Genomic DNA, 15,552 nt, shown 5'->3' on the forward strand with positions numbered 1-15,552 from the left:
GCACGTGACAACGGGACCTCCGGGCTGGCAAGCAGGCAGGTAACGGAGATGCGCTCCCAGGTGAGCGGGCAAGAGTCTCTGAGATAGCTGGTGGTCACAGCACGTGACAACGGAGCCTCCGGGCTGGCAAGCAGGCAGGTAGCGGAGAAGCGCTCCCAGGTGAGCGGGCAAGCTGGTCCATAGACAGACTGACCGGAGTTGTAAGGCGGACCGTCGGACCTCAGGCAAGCAGGCAGGTAGCTGATGTGCGCTCCCAGGTGAGCGGACAAGTTGGTCCTTAGACAGACTGACCGGAGTTGTAAGGCAGACCGTCGGACCTCAGGCAGGCAGGCAGGTAACAAGTATTCAGGCAGGAATCAGGCAGGTAACTAGCAGGAAACTGGCAGGAAACTGGCAGGTAACTGGCAGGTAACTGGCAACGGGACCTGAGGGCTGAAGCACAGGTGAGACACAGGTGCAAACAACATTGCTCGGGCACCTCCATTTTGGAGGAGGTGCCTTATATATGATGAAGTCCTCCGGCCATTGGCCGGGGACTCCTTAGGACGGCGCGCGCGGCCCCTTTAAGAGGAGGGGAGCGCGCGCGCGCGCGCCCTAAGTACAGGGGCCGGGAAGGAGCGCGCGCTGAGAGCAGAGCGGGAGGAGGACGCCGGGAAGGAGCGCGCGCTGACAGCAGAGCGGGGAGAGGACGCCGGGCACGGAGCAGAGCGGTGAGGGGAGCAGGGTCCCTGCCTAGCAGAGGGCAGGGACGCCAGCGCTACAGTACCCCCCCCTTTAGGCCCCCCCTTTTTTAGGCCAGATAGAAATTTAGCTAGGATGAGAGGGGCATGGATGTTCTCCCGGGGCTCCCACGTTCTCTCCTCAGGGCCAAACCCCTTCCAATCTACCAGAAAAAAGGTCTTTCCTCTTACCCTTTTGGTGGCAAGTATGTTCTCTACCTCAAACTCGTCCTCAGCAGAAACCGGAGCAGGAGGCGTACCTGTAGACTTGGAAAAAGAGTTAAGCACCACAGGTTTGAGGAGAGACACATGGAAGGAGTTAGGGATCCGTAAGTTGGCCGGGAGTTTCAATTTATAGGCCACCGGGTTGATCTGACTGATGACCTCCAGTGGGCCGATGAACCGAGGCCCTAACTTATAGGAAGGGATCTTGAGCCGGACATATTTGGACGAGAGCCAGACTTTATCCCCAGGGCGGAATTGAGGAGGGTCCAGACGTTTTTTGTCAGCGTGTCTTTTCATACGCTCGGATGACAGAAGGAGTGCGGACCGGGTACTCTCCCATATGGAGGAAAATTTGTTAACAAGAGATTCCGCAGCCGGATTGTCCGCCGAGGTGGAGACGGGAAACGGGATCCGAGGATGCTGACCGTAGACTACAAAAAACGGGGATTTGGAGGAAGACTCGCTCTCGTGATTGTTGTACGAGAATTCGGCCCATGGCAGGAGATCCACCCAGTCAGAATGGTGGGCATTAACGAAGTGCCGAAGGTAACTGGTCAGGTTCTGATTGATCCGCTCCACTTGACCATTAGACTGTGGGTGGTAAGCGGAGGAGAAGTCCAGGGTGACGTCCAGCAATTTACAAGTGGCTCTCCAGAAACGGGAAGTGAACTGTACCCCACGATCCGACACGATGTGACGGGGCAGGCCATGAAGACGGAAGATGTGGCGGATAAAGTCTTTAGCCAGCTCGGGTGCAGACGGAAGACCTGGCAGTGGAATGAAGTGAGCCATCTTGGAGAAGCGGTCAGCGACCACCCAAATGACCGTACAACCGGCAGAGACGGGTAGATCAGTAATGAAGTCCATCGCTATATGCTGCCAGGGGGCAGCAGGTACTGGCAGAGGTAGGAGACGGCCGGCAGGTGTCTCGGAACTTTGTTGCGGGCGCAGGACACACAGGCAGAAACAAAGTCTATTACATCCTTGTGCAGGTTAGGCCACCAGTAGTGCCGGGTAATAAGCTGGAGGGTCTTTTTCTGACCGGCGTGGCCAGCTAGTTTAGACGAATGACCCCAGTGTAGGATCTTCTCCCGATCAGGTACTGGTACGAACGTCTTACCAGGAGGAAGACGATTTAGACTCACGGGAGCCACCTGCATTACTCTGGCGGGATCGATGATATGTTTCGGATCCTCCTCGAGATCAGACACCAGAAAGGACCGAGACAAGGCGTCCGCCTTGACGTTTTTGTCAGCCGGGCGAAAATGAAGGACAAAATCAAAACGAGCAAAAAACAAGGACCACCGGGCTTGGCGCGGGTTAAGTCTCTGGGCATGCTGGAGGTAAGCCAAGTTCTTGTGGTCAGTGTAAATTATTACTGGGTGAAGAGCCCCCTCGAGCAGGTAACGCCACTCCTCCAATGCCAGTTTGATGGCCAATAACTCTCGGTCTCCTATGGAATAGTTGCGCTCAGAGGAGGAGAAGAGTTTAGAGAAGAAGCCACAAGTTACCGTCCTCCCGGAAGATGATTTTTGAGTAAGTACCGCTCCGGCTCCAGAGGAGGAGGCGTCAACTTCCAGGAAGAACTGTTTGTTGCCATCTGGGCGATGCAGCACCGGGGCGGAAGAGAAGGCCTGTTTAAGGGAAAGAAAGGCCTCCTCTGCTTCGGGTGGCCACTCTTTGGGATTAGTACCTTTACGGGTGAGCGCAGAAATTGGGGCCGTCCGGGAAGAGAAGTGTGGTATGAAGAGGCGGTAGTAGTTGGCGAAGCCCAGGAATCGCTGAATGGCCTTCAACCCCTCCGGTCGGGGCCATTTCTCGATGGCAGACAGTTTCTCAGGATCCATTTGTAGGCCGGTCTGAGAGATAATGTAGCCCAGAAACGGAAGCGAGGTCTGCTCAAAGAGGCACTTCTCAAATTAAGCGTAGAGATGGTTCTGCCTTAGCCTGAGCAGGACCTGACGAACGTCCCTCCGGTGAGTCTGGAGATCCGGAGAGAAGACCAAGATGTCGTCCAGGTACACCACTACGCAGGAGTAGAGAAGGTCCCGGAAGATGTCATTGACCAACTCTTGAAAGACGGCAGGAGCGTTACAGAGACCAAAGGGCATTACCAGGTATTCATAGTGGCCGTCCCGGGTGTTGAATGCCGTCTTCCATTCATCCCCCTGACGAATACGAACCAGGTTGTACGCCCCACGAAGGTCCAGTTTGGTGAAGATCCTAGCCCCCCTCAGGCGATCAAATAATTCTGGAATGAGCGGAAGGGGGTACTTATTCTTCACCGTGATCAGGTTTAGGCCTCTATAGTCTATACAGGGACGGAGAGAGCCGTCCTTCTTTTTGACGAAAAAGAAGCCTGCTCCCGCCGGGGAGGTAGATTTCCGGATGAATCCTCTGGCCAGATTCTCCTCAATATATTCGGACATTGACCGGGTTTCAGCAGCGGATAAAGGATAGATACGCCCACGGGGAGGAGTAGTACCGGGTAGCAGATCGATGGGACAGTCGTATGGTCTATGTGGTGGTAATGTCTCTGCCTCCTTTTTATTAAAGACATCTGCATAAGACCAATAAGGAATCGGAAGTCCAGGTAGATTAGCTGGGGTAGGAGAGGGGCGGACGGGATGGAAGGGAACCAGGCAGGTTTTATGACAGTCTTGTCCCCAGCGAAGGACCTCTCCGGTTTGCCAGTCTAGCACGGGTGCATGTCTCTGGAGCCAGGGCAGACCTAGCAAGAGGGCGTGAGAGAGTCCAGGCAGAACATGAAAGGAGATACTTTCAGAATGCAGCATTCCCACCTGCAGGGTAATGGATTCGGTGATGAGTTGAATGGGGCGAGGTAAGAGGCCCCCATCCACGGCAGCGACAGACAAGGGTACAGCCAGAGGTTTGGTGGGGATGCGGTATTTTTCAACCAGGGACTGTGAAATAAGGTTCCCGGCTGCTCCAGAGTCAAGTTGGGCTAGTTCGAAATAACGGTTCTCCCCGTAGATGATCGAAACTGACAACAGCAGGGATGGAGAGGATTTATTCTTGTCTAGGTGGACCTCTCTGAGCGAACCTAGACACAAGCGTTTCCCGACCTCTCCGGGCAGGCACGGATCCGGTGCTCCTTACTGCCACAGTAGAAGCAGCTCCCCTCGGCATGGCGTGAGTCCTGACGGGTTTTGACCATCTTGGTCTGGTCGACCTGCATAGGCTCAGGAGAGTGTACCTGGGGAGAGATGGAGGGAATGACGGGTCTCTGGAAAGTAGGAGCTAAACGTGGAATCCTTCTCTCACGGGTGACCTCTTTGGCACGCTCCTGGAACCGTAGGTCAATCCGGGTGGCAAGGGTTATTAGATCATCGAGAGAGGTAGGAATGTCCCGACCAGCAAGTTCATCTTTAATACGACCGGACAGACCCTCCCAGAAGACGGATACCAGAGCGTCGTTATCCCAGGCCAGCTCCGAGGCAAGGGTGCGGAACCGTATGGCATATTGGCCCACGGTGAGACCCTCCTGACGGAGGCGTAGCAGAGAGGATGCGGATGAGGTCTTCCGACCGGGTTCGTCGAAGACTTTCCGGAAAGCCGAGAGAAAAGCAGGCAAGTTGGACACCAGGGGGTCTCCTCTCTCCCATAGAGGATTTAGCCAGGCCAGGGCCTCCCCGGTGAGATGGGACATGATAAAGGCAATTTTGGCCCGGTCGGAATTAAACTGACGGGACAAAAGTTCAAAGTGCAGGGTGCACTGATTTATGAAGCCCCGAGCCTGGACGGGGTCGCCTCCGAAGCGAGGAGGTGCAGAGAGCCGGGGTCCGGGGTAGGATACCATAGTATTAGTGGGCAGCGGAGCTGCCGGATTGCAAGATATGGCACTGGCGGAGGTGTTTGGTGGATCAGACAGAGTGTTCAGGCGAGTATTAACATTCCGCAGGTGACCCAGGATGGCCTCCTGTTGGGACCTCTGACGGGACAGTTCAAGACAGAGGTCCGAGAGCGAGGGAGCTTGGGTGCCACCGGGTTCCATGGCCCGAGCAAACTGTAACGGGTCCGGGAGGCGGAACCTCTGAGCTACTATACAAGGGGGCGGCCCTTGTAAGGGAGCGGGTGGCAGTCTCTGGGTGAACGGACAGGGAGTTACGGCAAGTGATCAGGGCAGTCTCTGGGTAAGGGGTAGGTACGACCTGTGATGGCGGAGCCTCCGGGTAGGCTAGCAGGCAGATGGTAGATGTGTGCTCCCAGGTGAGCAAGCGAGAGTCTCTGGAATAGCAGGTGGTCACGGCACGTGACGGCGGAACCTCCGGGCTGGCAGGCAGGTAGGTAACGGAGAAGCGCTCCCAGGTGAGCGGGCAAGAGTCTCTGGAATAGCTGGTGGTCACCGCACGTGACAACGGGACCTCCGGGCTGGCAAGCAGGCAGGTAACGGAGATGCGCTCCCAGGTGAGCGGGCAAGAGTCTCTGAGATAGCTGGTGGTCACAGCACGTGACAACGGAGCCTCCGGGCTGGCAAGCAGGCAGGTAGCGGAGAAGCGCTCCCAGGTGAGCGGGCAAGCTGGTCCATAGACAGACTGACCGGAGTTGTAAGGCGGACCGTCGGACCTCAGGCAAGCAGGCAGGTAGCTGATGTGCGCTCCCAGGTGAGCGGACAAGTTGGTCCTTAGACAGACTGACCGGAGTTGTAAGGCAGACCGTCGGACCTCAGGCAGGCAGGCAGGTAACAAGTATTCAGGCAGGAATCAGGCATGTAACTAGCAGGAAACTGGCAGGAAACTGGCAGGTAACTGGCAGGTAACTGGCAACGGGACCTGAGGGCTGAAGCACAGGTGAGACACAGGTGCAAACAACATTGCTCCGGCACCTCCATTTTGGAGGAGGTGCCTTATATATGATGAAGTCCTCCGGCCATTGGCCGGGGACTCCTTAGGACGGCGCGCGCGGCCCCTTTAAGAGGAGGGGAGCGCGCGCGCGCGCGCCCTAAGCACAGGGGCCGGGAAGGAGCGCGCGCTGAGAGCAGAGCGGGAGGAGGACGCCGGGAAGGAGCGCGCGCTGACAGCAGAGCGGGGAGAGGACGCCGGGCACGGAGCAGAGCGGTGAGGGGAGCAGCGTCCCTGCCTAGCAGAGGGCAGGGACGCCAGCGCTACACAGCCAAACTAGTGAGGAAGGTGCAGGAGCCCAGGAAGAAGTGGAGGACGAACTGATGGAAGACTCATCAGATGAGGGAGACCTTGATCACATTTCTGTTGTGCGAGGTTGGGGGGAGAGGACAGAGGAAGGAAGCATGATTGTTACCTCGCCACCAACACAACAGGGACTTGGTGCTCCTGTATGCGCAACACACATGAGTGCCTTCTTGCTGCACTACCTGCAACATGACCCTCGAATTGTGAGAATTAGAAATAATCCTGACTACTGGGTTGCCACACTGTTAGATCCCCGGTACAAAAGTAAATTTGCAGAAATTATTCCTGCCATAGAAAGGGATGCACGCATGCAGGAGTATCAGCAGAGACTGTTGCAGAATCTTACATGTGCTTTTCCACAAAATACCAGTGGTGCACGTAGTGAATCTCACAGTTCCAACTTGCCAACCGTGGGACCGTCAAGTGTTCAGCACTCAAACCGTAACAGAACCACAGTATCTGCTGGTAACATCAATTTTGCGGAATCATTTCACCACTTTTTTAGCCCATCCTTTGCAAGGCCACAGGAGACAAGAAGTCTGACACATAGTCAACGCCTAGAGACGATGGTACAGGAGTATCTCCAAGTAAACATTGAAGCCACGACTGTGTCACTGGACCCTTGCTCTTTTTGGGCTTCCAATCTGGATAAATGGCCGGAGCTAGCCACTTACGCCTTGGAGATCTTGTCATGCCCCGCAGCCAGCGTTCTGTCTGAACGTGTGTTCAGCGCTGCTGGTGGTGTGCTGACAGATAAGCGCACGCGGCTCTCCACTGATAATGTAGACAGACTCACGTTCATAAAGATGAACAAATCATGGATCCGAAACGACTTTTCTACCCCTGTGTCATCCTGGGGAGAGTAAAAGCTTGATGATTGGTTAAAATCACCCTACCAACCGTTTTAAGCTTTCAAATTACTAATCATGTTTATCTGTATCTTGACTGGAAAATAATTTGGGCTTTGTAGCAGTGTGCAGCACTGATCCTATTAGGCCATCTATAATAAGCTTCACCAGATTTAAAATTAAAAATAATTTTTAGCTGCATCTAGCCCGGAAAATAATTTTGGGGCTCCGAGATGCGCAAGACACATAAGTGCCTTCTTGCTGCACTACCTGCAGCATGACCCTCATATTGTCAGAATTCGAAGTAATCATGACTACTGGGTTGCCACACTCTTAGATCCCCCAAACTTTTCGATCAACCTTTTCATTTTAATAAAGACCAAAAAAATGGTCATTTTTGAAATTATAAGCATTAGCAGGTTGTTAGAAACTGAAATCAAACAGTTTTCAACTCAAAACTTTATTCTAGGTGATGTTACATTTTCACATAGGACCCCTTGTTCGAAAGGAGCTTCTGAACTCTCTCGTCCATTGAATTTGTCAGGTTTTGGATGGTTTCTGCTTCAATTGTTTTGCATGAGGACAGAATACCCTCCCAGAGCTGTTGCTTAGATGTGAACTGCCTCCCGCCATCATAGACACTCCTTTTAATGATGCTCCAAAGGTTCTGAATGGGGTAGAGGTCAGGGGAGCATGGGGGTCACACCATAAGTTTGTCCCCTTTTATGCCCATTTCAGCCAGAGATGCAGATGTTTTATGTGCAGCATGAGATGGTGCATTATCATGCAGAAAAATGATCTTGCTGTGAAATACACGGTTCTTCTTCTTGAACCATGGCAGGAAGTGCTGTTTGAGAAAATCCACATACATTATGGAGTTCATCTTTAGCGCCTTCAGGGATCCTAAAGGGGCCGACAATCTCTCTCCCCATGATTCCAGCCCAAAACATTACTCCACCTCCTCCTTGTTGGCGCTGTAGCCGTTTTGCGTGGGGTGTCCATCAACCAGCCATCCTCCACTCCATTCATCTGGACCATCGAGCGCTGCACGGCACTCATCCGTGAACAAAACAGTTTTGAAATCAGTCTTCATGTAATGTTTGGCCCACTGGAGCCGTTTCTGCTTGTGTGAAGTGGATAGAGGAGGTCGACAGGATGGCGTATGCACAGCTGCAAACCTCTGAAGGACCCTGCATCTTGTTGTTCGGGGGACGTTGGAGGCACAAGCAGCTTCAAAAACTTGTCTGCTGCTATGACAAGGCTTTTTTGCCGCTGCTCTTTCAACCTGACGTAATTGCCTGTAGGAAAGAGTCCTCAATTTGCCCTTATCAGCACGCACACGTGTGTACTGTGAATCAGCTACATACTTCTTGATTGCCAAGACACTTCATCCTGATCATCGCACAATGTTGATTGTAGTCATGCCTTGACCTAAACACTCCACAATTTGTTGCTTCTCAGCAGCCGACACATCCTTTTTCTTTCCCATTTTGGCAGAAAATGTAGGCTGCTTAATAATGTGAGAGAGCCTTCTTAAGTAGTCTTGCCTTTCATTGGACACACCTGCCAAACTAATTAGCACAGGTGTCTGCAATTGCTTACAGTGATATAAAGAGCCCTGACACACATCACCATCAATGAGTTTAACTGACAAACAAACAAATTCTTCCCTTATCACTCCTAAACACTTTTTGCATAATAATTTGGAACGCGGTGTACATGTGCTTTTCCACAAAACACCAGTGGTTCACGTAGTGAATCTTACAGTTCTAACTTGCCAACCGTGTTCTGTATGGAATTGTTCAATAAAGGGCCCAAAATTAAGATAACATAGATGGGAGAGTTCTCTATGAATAGGAATTCCTAAGTATTTGATACCCTGTGAGGGCCAGGCAAAGGGAAAGTTGGACTGGATGGAATCCTATATGGATTTAGGGAGGGAGACATCGAGGGCCTCAGACTTCGCTGCATTGATTTTAAAATTTTACCATGTAACAAAGTGATCTATTTCAGCCATAACAGCAGGGATGGATATATGTGATTGAGTGATATATACTAGGACATCATCAGCAAATAGAGAGCACTTGTACTCGGTGCCTCCCACCTCAATCCACCTAATATTGGGGTTATGGCGAATTGATGAGAGCAGGTGCTCCGTCACTAGGATGTATAAGAGAGGGGACAGAGGACATCCCTGCCTTGTCCCATTGGTGATTGTGAAAGGTGATGAAAATGTTCTGACGCACCCCCTGGGCCTTGGGACACCCGGAGCCGGACCCTTTTTGGTGGATGCTGGTGGTTGTAGTCTTCGTGGCGGCGATCCGGTTCCGTGTCTCAGGGCGGTCAAACCAGTGGCGGAACTATTTATGTGGTTTTGATGTTTAAATGTCCGACTACGCCACCCGTGGATTGTGGTCAGAGTGAACCGCCGCTACAGGGCAGACCGCTAAGGCTGGTGTTGTGGGTGCAGCAGAGCGTAGCATAACTCCCCACGGGAGGAGTATAGCCTCAGGGCAGTGTATGCGGAGGATGGGGGTGATAGTGCAGGGCAGCAGCAGTAACGACACGGACTCAGTGATGCAGTTCAGGGCCTTTACTCACAGTTCTTATTATCCAGACCACGTCTGCAGGTAACGGCTGCCCAAGTCGTACTGTGCTCACCAGGTGAGGGGCTCAGACAACTCCCAGATAACTTTGGAGCGCTTCACAGGACCCCCTTTGTGTGTCCTTTGTCTGGCCTTTCTTACCAACACTTCTGTCCGGCTGCCTCGGGCCTCCTCTTGGTAAACTTGGCGCCAGTTTCCCTGACCCTATGTGGTGCCTTCCTAGCGGGTGGAGCAAGGGGCTGCGCCACATAAAATGTCAGAGCCTCCAGTTTCTAGCTGAGGGTCGTTTCCTGCCTCCACTAGTTCGGGGACCGGTCTCCCCCTTTGGCCTGACCCCTCCACGCAGGTGGATTCGGGCGTGCGGTGGCGACTCGCCCGTCCGCACCCCTGGGATCCCTTCATTCCTCGTTCCTGGAGCATTCTCCGCTCCTCTTCCTTCCTTCTCCCTCTTGCAGGCCTGGGCCTCTGTTACTAGGCCCGCCTCCGGAGCAGAGCTCATGCAGAGCCCCTGCTCCTTGCCACTTCTGCTCAGACTTCTCTGCACTGAACTAAGATGGTGCCCACCTTTTATACTCCCTTCTCAATGCACCCAGGAACTGCTTCCTCCCTGCTCCTGCACTGCAGGGTTCCCCTTCCTCAGTGTTCCCTCCCCCCACTCCAGCCAGGGACAGGGACTGTCGTGCCCATCTCAGGGGCATATTAGTCGCCCTGCCCCACGGCAATGTGGTGTAATGCATGCAGGTGTCGGGTCCTGATCCACACTCCATCCTTATCTGAGAGTGAGATATCACACCTCTGGGTGAGGTGCAATACGTCTGTAGCAACCGAGCCCTCGGTGCTACAGTTCCATTTATCTTCAGCCTAGGTGACGTATTGTGATACAGGGCCATGATTTTGGCTATAAAAGGGTCCCCTAGACCCCTACCCCAAGCTTTTTAAGAGAATCATATATGGCGTGCCAGGAGACTCTATGGAATGCTTTCTCAGCATCCAACGAGAGTATCTACTTACAAATTTTTAACTGCATCTAGCCCAGGAAATACTTTGTGCCTAGTAGCAGTGTCTGCTAGTCAGCGGATTATCCCGGCTGTTAAGCAAGCTACACCACCTGTAGTTTGGACACTTAATTTTTTCAAAGGAAATGCTTCGGGACCACGGGATACTCAGTGAAGAGCATCAGGAGGCACCCCAAGGCATAGGGGCTGGGACTGGCACTAGGATGCCTTGCGGTGGACAGCCGAGCTCGATCCTTATAAAAGCTTTGTAACTGCAGCAGCTTTAGTGGACGCTACTGGAGCTGGAATTACGCGGCTGCTGGCATGAGACTTGCCCTCCAATAGATCCTTGTAAATGGATTTAAAGTGTATTCATTCAAATTAGAGGGACAATTTAAATTAAAAAGCTTAGAGCTGCCTCCACCACAGGGGGGCTCTCTCGACCCACCAGCGGACAGGCACCAGTATTGGGAGAGGGGGGATGGCCGTCGGGGTTCACCGCGGCTCTGGCACAAACCCGGCGACACGGAGGTGGCACGGGCAGGAGCGGACTGGCCGTCTCGGCTTCTCACTTTTTGGATTTTAGAAGGGCATGACATGCCTATATCTGTGTCTCCCCCTCCTTTTACTCCTCCACCTCTTTTCTTTTCGCATGACTATATGTACTTGTCACTTTTCCATGTGTTAGTTGTGTCTTCTGAGCAGTTTGTCAGCTTTTGGACACCTTTGAAGGTGTTTTCTATGTGTTTCTATGTGTTTTTGTTTGCCTGCCATTGGTTTTAACGGTGTTCGAAGGTGTTCGACGAACAGTTCGACGAACAGTTCGGCGAACACACGGGTGTTCGACGAACCGAACCGAACTCGAACACTACGGGGGTGGCTCAACACTAGTGGCAAGCAAGGCAAGAGCAGAGTGGAAACCGCAAGAGCGGCAAGCTAAGCAGGAGCAGAGCGGAAACCGCAGAGCGGTAAACAAGGCAGGAGCAGAGCGGAAACCGCAGAGCGGTAAACAAGGCAGGAGCAGAGCGGAAACCGCAGAGCGGTAAACAAGGCAGGAGCAGAGCGGAAACCGCAGAGCGGCTAAGTAGGCAGGAGCAGAGCGGAAACCGCAGAGCGGCAAACAAGGCAGGAGCAGAGCAGAAACCGCAGAGCGGCAAACAAGGCAGGAGCAGAGCAGAAACCGCAGGAGCGGCAAGCAAGGCAAGAGCAGGGCAGAAACCGCAAGAGAGGCAAGCTAAGCAGGAGCAGAGCGGAAACCGCAGAGCGGTAAACAAGGCAGGAGCAGAGCGGAAACCGCAGAGCGGTAAACAAGGCAGGAGCAGAGCGGAAACCGCAGAGCGGTAAACAAGGAAGGAGCAGAGCGGAAACCGCAGAGCGGTAAACAAGGCAGGAGCAGAGCGGAAACCGCAGAGCGGCAAACAAAGCAGAGCAGGGGGGACAGGGCTCTGTTCACACAGAACAGACAGGAAGAGAAAGGCAGAGCTAGATACCCACAGGGTACTTGCAGTGAAGTAGCGAGTGGACCACAAACTCACAAACGGGAGTACAGAGACAACAAGCAGGAGTTAGGTACGAGTTCAGACTCTGCAGAAAAAGGAAGGGAACGGACATAGAGGCAAAACAGGTAAAGGATAGGAGAGAGTTCAGACTGGAGCTGAGTGTACGGAGGAGACCGACACTGCAGCGGGATACAGGAGCGGGTCTGGGAATACGGCCCCCAGAGAGGCGGGACGAACAGGCAAGAAGGGTGTTCAGACAGGACAGACAAGATACAGGAGCGGGTCTAGGTAATCGGCCCCTAGAAGGCGGGAGGAACAGGCTAGGAGCGTGTTCAGACAGGACTGGAAATACAGCCTCCAGGAGAGGCAGCAGGCAAGAGTACACAGACAGGACTCAGTTCAGACACGGGAACTGATACCGCAAGGCAGGAGACATAGACAGGACTCAGTTCAGACACGGGAACTGATACCGCAAGGCAGGAGACAAAGACAGGACTCAGTTCAGACACGGAAACTGATACCACAAGGCAGGAGACATAGACAGGACTCAGTTCAGACACGGGAACTGATACCGCAAGGGAGGAGACAAAGAACGGGACCTGGCACCTTCAGAGTGCAAGCACACACTGAATGAAACACTATGCTCAGGCAGGGATAGATGGGAGCAGCTGAGCTATATACCAGGTGACAGACAGCAATAGGCTGAGGACGCACAAGGGGTGTGACCCACAGCAGGTACAAAAAGCAGGAAGTGATTGGGCGCCGCCATTAAGCAGCAGAAACAGACACAAACAGACAGCATGGAGGGAAGCCAGAGAGACATTCTGGACAGGAGATCAAGTGCGCGCTCTTGCACAGTGGGAGATGGACCACTATGCAGGGACGCCGCCAGGTATGTTACACTCGCCACCAAGCGATCCTGAGAAAGGCTGGCCGGGCGATGGATCAAGCAGCGTCTACTGGCAATACCACCTTGGATACGCCCATTCTCGTCTGATCTCGGAAGCAAAGCAGGGCTGGGCTCAGACAGTACTTGGATGGGAGACCTCCTGGGAACACCGGGTGCCGTAGACCATTTTGATAACGTTTTGCCCTACTGCCCAGCTCGGCTAGCATGGAACGGCGCCTTGCCGGACACCGACCTTAAGTAACTTAGATGATGGAAGCCCCAAGGCCTCTGAGCCAGTTGGCAGCTAAGTACGCTACCCCGCCGCCTTCACGCAGGCCTGACACCGAGCTCCTTGTCACGGCAAGGAGTGCTTATTGACTCCGCAGCTCGCCGTGTGGAAATAATGGCATTAAAAGCACCCGGGGCCGTGAAGGGGCCAGGCTTTCAGCAGGTGCCCAGGGAAGGTTTTGTATGCCGGCTGCCTAGCGAGGGCCAGCAGAAGTAACATGTATCTCTGCAAAGAAGCTTGTGTAACCAAGACAGACGGCTGACAAAGAGCTATCCTCAGTGCAAGGAAGGTGCGGAAGGAATTTGGGAGGGGGGGTGGGTGATTACTGCTAGGGCCATGAAATCATAAAACAGGCAGGAGAGTCTGACGCATGGTGACAGAGAGGTTGTAGGGGCAGATAGGGGGTGTTGTCACGTGCGAGCACGTGTGCATGCTGGCTTGTGTGTGAGAGTGCGCTTCCTAGGTGTGGCGTGCTGCAGACAGTCAAAGGGATTGTTCCCTTTCATTAAAAGTTAATCCCCGGCTGCAGGCTATTAGAAAGCAACTAACTGCGCTCTACTCACCCTACCCGGGTCTACCGGTGAGTCTCGCCTCTGCTCCCGGCCTGTGGCATTGGCCGCGAAGCTGACGTTCCGTCGAGAGCGCTGCAGCCGATCAGTGAGCTCAGCGGCTCTGAGTGGGGCCTTCTGTCTACAAGACCTTTTAAGGAAGCCAGCAAAACAATTGAAGAGAAGGGAAAGCACAAAAGGACCTGGTCTTGCTGAGCACTGGAAAGGGCAGCCGGCAGCCAGACTTCAAAGTAGAAAAGCAGCAAGTGAGAGGCTTGTCTCTGTCTACGGCCACACCATACTGAACACGCCTGATCTCGGAAGCTAAGCAGGGTTGGGCCTGGTTAGTACTTGGATAGGAGACCGCCTGGGAATACCAGGTGCTGTAGGCTTTTGCTTTTTCCTTCTTTCCACCAGCAGGGGGCACTCTCTTCTATGGCTTTTTTCCATTCCCTTTCACAAGTGCACACATTCATTCTCTTTTCTTTTTTCATTTGCTTTCTCTCTTGCGCTATTTCATCTCTGCAAAATACCAGCATCCTTCTGATCACCGTGGGCCTCCAGCATTGTTGCTTCTTTACGTTTAATACAAGGACCAGCGTCTCCCGCGTGGCTGGAGGCAACCACAGGTAACCCCAAGCAGAAGACCTTTGCAGGCAACACGACCCTCCCCCCTGAAGAGCAGCTCAAAGTCACTGGCAACCATCTCACCCTCTTCCTTCATTCACCCCTGGACGTCTCGCTCCGCCCCCAAGTTACGGGTCCAGCTTGCTCTTTCTGTCACATTACCGCGATGAAGGGTTTAGCCTGCAGGAGACCCTGCGCCGAGACATTTTTGAAGACACCTGATGCGGCGGGTGAATCACTGCTAAACAAACCACACCTGTAGGGACGGCACAGCCTTTGCATGGACCCTTCGGAGCCCGCCCCGTCACGGCCAGATTGCTCGCCACCAAGCGATCCTGAGAAAGGCTGGCCGGGCGATAGATCAAGCAGCGTCTACTGGTCTTATCACCTTGGATACGCACGATCTCGTCTGATCTTGGAAGCAAAGCAGGGCTGGGCTTGGACAGTACTTGAATTGGAGACCTTCTGGGAACACCGGGTGCTGTAGACCATTTTGATGACGTTTTGCCCTACTGACCAGCTCGGCTAGCATGGAACGGCGCCTTGCCGGACACCGACCTTAAGTAACTTAGATGATGGAAGTCCAAAGGCCTCTGAGACAGTTGGCAGCTAAGTACGCTACCCCGCCGCCCTTCACGTTGGTCTGACACCGAGCTCCTTGTCACGGCTAGGAGTGTTTATTGTCTCCACAGCTCGCCGTGTGGAAATGATGGCGTTAAAAGCACCCGGGGCCGTGAAGGGGCCAGGCTTTCAGCAGGTGCCCAGGGAAGGTTTTGGATGCCGGCCGCCTAGCGAGGGCCAGCAGAAGTAACATGTTTCTCTGCAAAGAAGCTTGTGTAACCAAGCCAGACGGCTGACAAAGAGCTATCCTCAGTGCAAGGAAGGTGCGGAAGGAATTTGGGAGTGGGGGGGTGATTCCTGCTAGGGCCCTGAAATCATAAAACAGGCAGGAGAGTCTGACGCATGGTGACGGAGAGGTTGTAGAGGCAGATAGGGGGTGTTGTCACGTGCGAGCACGTGTGCATGCTGGCTTGTGTGTGAGAGTGCGCTTCCTAGGTGTGGCGCGCTGCAGACAGTCAAAGGGAGTGTTCCCTTTCATTAAAAGTTAATCCCCGGCTGCAGGCTATTAGAAAGCAACT

The 15,552-nt window shown here is 53.5% G+C and overlaps 3 pseudogenes; all 3 read left to right on the plus strand.

Moving 5' to 3' along the window:
• The first annotated feature begins 13,014 nt into the window (after positions 1 to 13,014).
• Positions 13,015 to 13,134, plus strand: LOC141269328 (5S ribosomal RNA; annotated as a pseudogene).
• A 935-nt stretch (positions 13,135 to 14,069) lies between these two features.
• LOC141269340 (5S ribosomal RNA) lies at positions 14,070 to 14,178 on the plus strand (annotated as a pseudogene).
• A 605-nt stretch (positions 14,179 to 14,783) lies between these two features.
• LOC141270183 (5S ribosomal RNA) lies at positions 14,784 to 14,903 on the plus strand (annotated as a pseudogene).
• Positions 14,904 to 15,552: the final 649 nt, after the last annotated feature.

Source organism: Phyllobates terribilis, unplaced genomic scaffold (assembly GCF_046119375.1).
Source record: "Phyllobates terribilis strain yellow unplaced genomic scaffold, ASM4611937v1 Scaffold_4__5_contigs__length_816908805, whole genome shotgun sequence".
Lineage (NCBI taxonomy): Eukaryota > Metazoa > Chordata > Amphibia > Anura > Dendrobatidae > Phyllobates > Phyllobates terribilis.